Here is an 8,165-nt window from a genome sequence, read left to right on the forward strand (position 1 = left end):
AAATGAGCCGAGCAACAGCGCATCCACCATCACTTTCATCCTCACCTCCCTTCTCGTCGTCACTCTCTTCCTCGCTCTCCTCAGGGTCAAAGAGGAGAGGGAAAAATTTCAAGTCAACCTATCTGATTTCCACCATATATATATATATATATATATATATAGGAAGCGAAGGAGCTGAGCGGCAACAGATCCACCATCACTTTCATCCTCACCTCCCTTCTCATCGTCACTCTCTTCCTCGCTCTCCTTAGGGTCAAAGAGGAGAGAAAAAATTTCAATTCAACCTATCTAATTTCCACCAGCCCATGCTTCACAAAAAAGTTGACCACCAGGGAGATAACAGCCTGGAGTTAGGTGGCCATCCCGACGACATATTCCTTCGAAGATTTCATCCGGTCCATGGCCACCTTCAGTTCTTGATTTTCCTTTTCAAAGGTCATCTTTATTTCCTCATTTTCGATCGTCACAACCTTCTTAGCTTCCACAAATCCTCCCAGGTGTTTCTCTATCCTGATTTCCAGGACCTCGACTTCCACTGCTCTCTATGGGGCAACAACCAATTTATTCTCAGTCTGCCCAAGAACCTTGGTGTGGTGGCGAGAGGCTTCCCAAACCATCAAATGATACTGATCAGACAGCAAAGTGAGCTTCGAGCACTCGAGCCTCTTCAGCGTCTTCTCAAAGGAGCGGGACCATACAACTTCCGCTAGGATGCTCTGCAGCCACCGGGGACCTCATGTACTATTTTTTTTTCATGTCAAACATGTGAATCGACCTACAGAGCAGTGGTCTCCTCATCCTAATATTCTTCCTCCAAATCTTCTTCATTTCCTTCTTCCTCTTCTCCCAAATTCTCGGTTCATTTGTATGACCATCGAGAAACATTTTGATTGATTTCTTTTTTTCTCGTTCCAATAGATTGATTTTTCATTCTTTTTTTATCTTTTGTATGTGTTGTAATTACATCAAATACAAATTGAAAAGATTTTGCTTGACTTTCTGAATCAATTCCATTTTCTTCTGTAGAATTCAAAAATGATTGACGGTGTAGTTCTACGGAATAATACACTCAAGCAGGGGCACCTTTCGCTTCATTCAAGGAGGGGGAGATTCTCCTTTGTCTATCTCGGGGTTTTCCCCTCTCTATGAGGGATGCCCTTCTCTTCGTGCTCGAGCTCCTAATCAGCCTTAGACTCCGACAAGGGGATTCGATGTGAACAGCTCGCTACACCCCTTGCCTTGAGGTCTATGAAGGATGTGTTAGTCGTCTACGGAGTCGCCTAGTCCTTTGCTCACTCCCTTGAAGCCTCTTCACCTACTTTTCTCAGGGCCAGTACACTAGGCGTTTTCGTTGAATCTTCACCCCAAGCACCGAAAGTTCTTACACCTGTCTTGAGGTCTATGAAGGATGTGTCAGTCGTCCACGGAGTCAGTGTACTAGGCTTCTTCGCTGCACTCCTTGCCTTGAGGTCAATGAAGGATGTGTCAGTCATCCGCAAAGTCGTCGGGTCCTATGCTCCCTCCCCCGAAGCCTCTTCACCTGCTTTGCACGGGTCAGTACACTAGGTGTCTTTGCCGAATTTTCGCCCCGAGCACCGAAAGTTTCGACAGCTGTGAAAGAAGGGTTTATTTTTTGCTCAATAAGAGTTAGCTCTGCAGTCTTAACATCTTGGATAACAAGTGGTAACAGACGTGAAATAAATAAATTTTGCACCTTTGGCATATTTACAGGCAGAAACAATTCCGGACACAAGAATTCTAGACCCTTCTGAAGGAACAGCAGAAGAGGCAACAACTTTGGGATTGACCGCCTTCTACAGAAGCTGCTTCTTGACAGCTCTGATGGCGGTCGTCCTCTCTCTCCTCACTAGCACTAGAGGCCTCCCAGCATTCATCGTTCATACTATCGAACTTCTTCGACAACGAGAATTCTTCCTCCAGCTACTAACGAGTGTGCAATTGTTGCCCTTCGATCATCTCTTCGGAAACTCAAAGATTACTCGGCAAGGTCTTCACCTTCTTCACGTCGGTGAGGACCAGAAAAGCATGAACACACTAGCTAAACCGGACTGAACCAACCAAGAACCGCTTCTTCCAGTCCTTGATCTTGTTCTCCAATCCCAACAAACACAATCGAGCCCCGGCCAAGAACACCGTGTATTTATCTAGTCCGATCTTGAACGAGAAGAGGTTTGTCAACCAGGAGATCACGAGCAAGAAACAAAAGATCACTAAGGCATTAATGGCCGCACTTGAATTGGGCATGATTGGGTTGGAATCACACCATACCGACTGAAGATCGCCTGGAGCACTTGGTAGAGAGGAAAACAAAGACCACACATGAACTGGTCCTTATAAAACATGAGGTTGTTACCAAATCTCCAGTCGCCTGATCATCACTAGTGACCGCCCAAAGTTTTACGAATTGGTTGAGAACATAGTCACCTTCAAGGAGCACTAATACACCTCGGTGGTGGGGATAGAACTGAACAGCTCTTGGGAGAACTTGGGCATCATCAGACAAACACCTTGGATAGACAAGTTAGAAAAAAAAAAGTGAAAGTCATGTGAAAATTTTTCATAACCCCAATCCCTAATTATAGGGCTCTCAAAGGAGTCGAATCGCCATAGAAGCCAAGACATCATTTTCCACCCTCGAAGACAAGCTAGTCATATTGAACACACAATTCGAGAAAAAAATTCCTATTTAAAAAAATTTATAATTACAAAAGCCTCTTGGCAATTAGTCTGAGAAGTACTTTATAAAACTATCACTCACCACTTCAGTCGGACCTCGTTGAAGCAACCTTATATAAACCGCCTCTCCTCCTAACATAAATATATCCATTCTTTTTTATTTCAGATTGAATTGGAATGACAGAGACCGCCTCCCGAGTGGTCACCATTTCCGCACGTAGTGCAGCCATCTCCCTACAGAGAGCAATCAACTTGTCCTAGAAGGTGATCGCCTGAGCACACAGGGTAGTAACCTCTTCCTCCAACTTCTCCACCTTCTCGATCGGGGCTAGCAAGGCTCGCATCTCTTTGCCCTACAGGAGTCCAACCGCCCAGGCAAATGAGTCTTTAATCTCCCGCAACTGGTCTCGCAACAATCCAAGGGAAATATGCCTCCAATCGGTAGCTTCCCTCGTGAGCTCGATTGGACCAATCAAATATCCAACATCTCCAATCTCGTCAAAAGTCCGATTTCCACCAATCAAACCCTTATCAGTGGCCGCCAAATTTGTGGCATCGCCGGCACCAACCTCCGTCACGGGTGAGTCAGCGGTCAAGATCTCGATGGTCGGAAGAGCTACATCAAAAAAGAAGAATGAAGGAAAATTCAAGAAGGAAAGAGATCACCTAAGCAAGATCAAAGTTCCTCGTAAAAGCTATTCAATCCCACTCAAATGCACTAAATGACACATCATCCTCACCAGCCTTCTTCTATATCACAGGCAATTAAGGGATGTCGGCAGTCCCCTGCGACTCGAGTTGCATCATGGTGTTGACGGACCCTTGATTGACGCCACTAGCAAGTAATGCCTTTTTCTTTGCAAACAAGATCGATAGAGTAGCAGATGGCGCGCCCGAATGCCGTCTTTTCTCCATCTGAATCTTCACTAGTTGACGACCACAAAAGGAGTCTGACGACCAACCTGAACTTCCAAGTCAGGCATCTACCACTTCCTCATGGCCAGCTTCTTCCTCTTCTCACCCTCTGGAAGGTTAACCCCCCTCATCTCTTTGAGAGCTTGGCAATATATAGTCCTACTAAAAAGGTCGAATTTGAAGGTCAACATGTTCACCATGATGGCAACTAAACTTGGAAGAGTCGAGACAATCAAGCGACTGAGATGATGAGAAAATCCAAGGCTTTCACGCCCTATTTATAAGAATGAACAGACACGAAAATCGGGGAAGTTCAATTATTGAATGATTGAATAATCATAAATGATATTTATTACTACACATTAAATTCTCTTAATCTTATCGTAGCACGACTTTCAAGAAATAAGAAAATTGGAAACTAAATATATACACAAAAATCTTATGGGCAGGAATCTCGAGGAAATCTAACAGTCTAAGGAGAAAGGCCCTGATTATCGAGAGGGCCCAACAAAAGGCGGATCAATGAACCCCATTTCCGACCTGATATAGTAAACCCGAGATTGCCCAAGTCACCAGGGTAGTCGCGAAGTTATCAGCCCAAGCAGCTCATCAAACAACAAGCGAAGAATCCTCCAGGCCTGCCACTGTAACAAAATCAGTCCTAAGGAGAGGCTAAACCTATGACTGTTATACTGGGATCACTCAGTCGTCTCCGCAAAATGCAACCAAAAAAATAGAAGTCCCATCCATCCCACCAAGATCCTCTCATTTAAGGAATGGCAACCCATCAGATAATAGTGATTTATCATTTGCCCGATGGCCTAGCCTACCTTGTTTACAGAAACTTCTTAGTGGAGATCGAGCGTCGGCTAGACTATTATCATCAATCAACTAAACATATCGATCAGATCATTCCTACCAACCTGTGGTCGTCAAGCATACTGGCAACATTACGCTAGACAACAATAACAGGCATAGCCGACCGACATCATCACTAAGCCTTATTCAGTCCAGTTAGCCAAGCCGGTCGGGGCAGAGAACAAAAAGGTTTTGGGCCCACGAGGACATTTATATGTAATTTTATATGTTATTTCTCCTTTGCCTATAAATAGAGGATCATTTCATGAATAAATGATTACACAACCCTTTCACTCTATTGTCCATTTCTATGCTTTCTCTCTGTCTCTCTCTCTCTCTCTCTCTCTACTTCTCTACGTTCTAATCTTTGGGTGTGATTCACAGGACAAATTTGGATTCAATACTACTAGCATATTTCTTTGTTAAAAAAGAAAGAATGTGATGTAGAGGGCTTAGGTTGATATAATAAACCTAAGCCTACAATTTGCAATTTTAATGAAGTTGAAATTGATAATTCATTATTAGTATTGTAGGAGAATGATAACTCTATGTCATTGGTTTAAGCACCTTGGAAATATTATACAAAGATATTAGAATATATATGAAAACATAACTTCTAGAAGTTAAAGCTTGATGGTTAAATTTGAGAAGAGACAGATCTGTATTATGCAATAAGAAAATATATGTCAGCGGATGGGATTTACATAATGACTATTAGAATTATGCAAAAAAGAACTCAATAGCAGGCAATTTAAATTTGAGAAAAATAAAAAGGGGATTAACTTTATGTGGTTTGGGCATGCATAACAAGAGTCACAAGATCCAATAAAAGGGAAAGAAGAAAGTATTTATAAGACTTATAAAGAAAAAGAGAAAAAGCAAATAAAGCATGTAAAAATAATTAAATGTGGCGATGATTGAAGAAAGAAAGAATAATTTGTTCGCCAGGGAGACTTATGCTTAAAAGTAGCAGAATAAAAATGCAATCTGATTGAGATTCGCGCATCTATCCATAGAATTTACAAAATGTCATTATTATTTTGGATCTTATAGTTCAGCAATAGAAAAAGAAGCCTATGACATAAATGGTCATCAAGACATGGAAATATTTAAAACATACAACCAAGTTTCACTTACTTTTCATTTGAAGTTGAACAAAGACTTTAACCGAACCATACCTATGATTTAAAAGCACACATGTCTAGCTATCACAACAAATATTATAACTTCGTGTCATTAACTTCAACAGAAATTCATATAAAAAAGGCCTTAACTGTTTCATGACATGACAAACTGTTTAGTCAACAACCTAGCTTAATAAATTTTAAAATTATGTATCAATACCAGCAATATGTATGCTATGTAAGATATATATCTGTATTTTGAAATTAAATACAAAATGAAAGTAATGAAAATATAGGGACTTCAGGCTAGTAGTTATAAGATAGTCTTGGCCTTATTTTTCATCAAAATAAGTCACGTGAAGGCTTATACAAACTTTCTTGATGAAATTCTAAGATGATTCCTTACGAGAGTCTTTAAGTTTTATTTGGGAAGGCATCCCTAGCACTTTTTTGCTTCATTTAGGTTTGAGGAGTGTAAAGATCAAAGTGTTTTTCCTTCGGCCCTTACCTCTGCACCAATGAAAAAAGATGGCTGGAAAAATATAACAAATGAATGTCAAAGATCATTTGATCATGAATTAGATACATCAAAATTTTCACAATAGAAAGCTCCAATAGCATGATAAAATTTTATATATATAACGCAAAAGAATTTGAAAAACGAGAACATATGTGAAATAGTCTTGAGTAGCTCAGAGGCTTGGAATTGATTCAAAATATGGAAATCAGGTGGAAGGCCCAAAAAATTTAAACAGATCTGCTACCTCTCCTTCCCCAATATATAAACTCAAAAAAAAAAAAAATTGCAAACTATGAGTATGGGCTAGGGGTTTAATAGGTGAATAGTGAATACTGAACAATTCTGAATTTTCAGGACAAAAACAATTCTCCCACAAGCACCCTTTTTTTTTTTTTTTTTGGGCTTTTTTGGGTCCATAACAAATTAAATTTTTAAGAAGACATGTTGAAAAAAGGTCGAATCAATGAAAAACTTAAATTTGTGGAGAACGGACCCAAGATATTAACAGGAATAATAAATCATCATTTGGCTTCATTTCAAGGATTTCACCAAGTTAGGCCTCCCAAATTCAATGTTAGAATCATCTACAGATCCCAGAATGCAATAGCTGCCCTTCAGAACGGAACTAATCGGATATTTATCGTCCAACTCAACCAAAGACAACAAATTTGTGGATCTTAAAGTTCAAAGAAAAGTGAAATAATTCAAAAAATAAAAAAAAAATAGAAAGGATTCATTAAGTGCCTTCTCTAGAATCATGCGAATTCGAAAGTACCGCATGCCTAGAAGATTAACAGGCACCATCAATTTTTTTTAGTTTGCTCTCAGAAAAACATTTACATAGGCATAGATTAACACCAAACTCGCCTCTTCCCAAACCAAGGACGGTAGTTCCCTGCCTGAAGGCACCTTAGTTTAGAAAATATATATATAATTCTCCCTAATCTTTTTTAATTTCAGTTAACAAACGACATCAGCCTCACACTGCCAGGACATGCTGCTTAAATGATCTACTTACAGAAAAAAAAATTTCAGCAAAAGCCAAACACAAACTATAGGAAAAAGGAGGGAAGGGAGCAAAAGGATCGAACAAATTGGAACAAAACACAGACATGTTTACAGGCCTTTATCCCAAATAAAGTTCTCCCTGCCTTCGCTTCCAAAATCCTTCCGTGCGATAGTAGAGCTCTTTCAGCGTCCGCTCGAAACGACTTCTCATTACTCCACTCACAAAACAATCACCATGAATCGGACTATTGCTGGAACAACCACATGCTCATTTCCTTGGCAAGAACTAGGGCTTTCCAGTCCACGGACAAGATGAGGTTCGATCAAGAGAGACTTAAGCGCGGAAAGGGAACAAGCAGGTAGAGAGATGGATGATAAAATGGTGGAGCGGGGAAGGATCTGGTGAGTTTTTCAGAGTTGGGAATGCGATCTAGCGTGCGCCGGATTCCAACGGAACCGATAGGGTGATTGTTTCGCCGAGGGATGGAGAGGGGAGCTTCAGGAATACAACCATGGCGGGTTTAAGACGGCGTTGGGCAAATCTCACGCTATTTGAGTAAAAAGATTGATTCAGGAGGTCTTCCTCATAAAAATTGTGTCACTTCACTGTTGAATTATTGATGAAATGTATTAGGACTCCTGATGAAATATTTTTTACTATTTTAGAGATATTTTGGCTGCTTTAAATGAAATAGGATTTACTAGATTCAGTAAATTTGAACTTATTAAATCTAAATATTATTAAATTTGAAATAATATTTGATTCAATTATATTAAATTCAGTTAAATTTATTTGATGAGTTTGATATAAATCAATTGAAAATATATTTTTACTGCGCTAAATCTGTTAAATCTAACTTATAAGTGAATTTTGTAAATCGGGATTTAATAAATGAAAGAAACAAAAATTGAATATAACTTATTTACCTAACTTATGTATATATTACATATATGTCACACAAATCTTATGTATTTACATACCGAATACTTGAACAATGACATTTACATGCATATTACTCAAAATCTGAACATCCCATCTAAAA

At 39.7% G+C, this 8,165-nt stretch overlaps 1 protein-coding gene across 3 annotated transcripts in view; it reads right to left on the minus strand.

The window, feature by feature from the left end:
• The window catches only part of LOC110036807, a 32,162-nt gene extending 24,451 nt beyond the window's left edge, over positions 1-7,711 (minus strand). For 2 of the 3 annotated variants that reach the window (XM_020741338.1, XM_020741336.1), the window contains exon 1: positions 7,227-7,711. The gene's annotated coding sequence lies outside the window, so the exon portion shown is untranslated. Of the gene's footprint in view, positions 1-6,000; positions 6,019-7,226 lie in introns of those variants that run through there. The other variant, XM_020741337.1, reaches the window with a different exon arrangement.
• Between the last annotated feature and the right edge of the window lie 454 nt (positions 7,712-8,165).

This window comes from Phalaenopsis equestris, unplaced genomic scaffold, assembly GCF_001263595.1.
Source record: "Phalaenopsis equestris unplaced genomic scaffold, ASM126359v1 Scaffold211064, whole genome shotgun sequence".
Lineage (NCBI taxonomy): Eukaryota > Viridiplantae > Streptophyta > Magnoliopsida > Asparagales > Orchidaceae > Phalaenopsis > Phalaenopsis equestris.